The sequence below is a fragment of the Penaeus monodon genome, chromosome 23 (genome assembly GCF_015228065.2).
Source record: "Penaeus monodon isolate SGIC_2016 chromosome 23, NSTDA_Pmon_1, whole genome shotgun sequence".
Taxonomy (NCBI): Eukaryota; Metazoa; Arthropoda; class Malacostraca; order Decapoda; family Penaeidae; genus Penaeus; species Penaeus monodon.
Genome location: NC_051408.1, coordinates 41429521 through 41429760, shown reverse-complemented (window position 1 = coordinate 41429760; position 240 = coordinate 41429521). Strand labels below are relative to the sequence as shown.

Sequence of the window (240 nt, the reverse complement as noted above, 5' to 3'; positions counted from 1 at the left end):
TTTTCATTTCAAATAAACCCCCCCCCGACCCCCACCACCCGTCCCATACTCCCCTGGTCCCTCCCCCCCAAGCCTCTCCCCCCCACTCATTTCTACTTCATCAACTCCCTACACGACTGACGCTCCACTCCCCACCCCCCCCTCTTCTCATTCCACCTTTACCAAAATCCTCCTTTTCACTCACCCCCCTCCCCTCACCAAACTCACCCCACCACCCCAACAGACCTTCCTACGCTTACT

The 240-nt window shown here is 57.5% G+C and overlaps 1 protein-coding gene across 1 annotated transcript in view; it reads right to left on the bottom strand.

The window, feature by feature from the left end:
* The window catches only part of LOC119588312 (junctophilin-1-like), a gene marked incomplete in the record, with an annotated part of 23032 nt that overhangs the window by 18229 nt on the left and 4563 nt on the right, over positions 1–240 (bottom strand).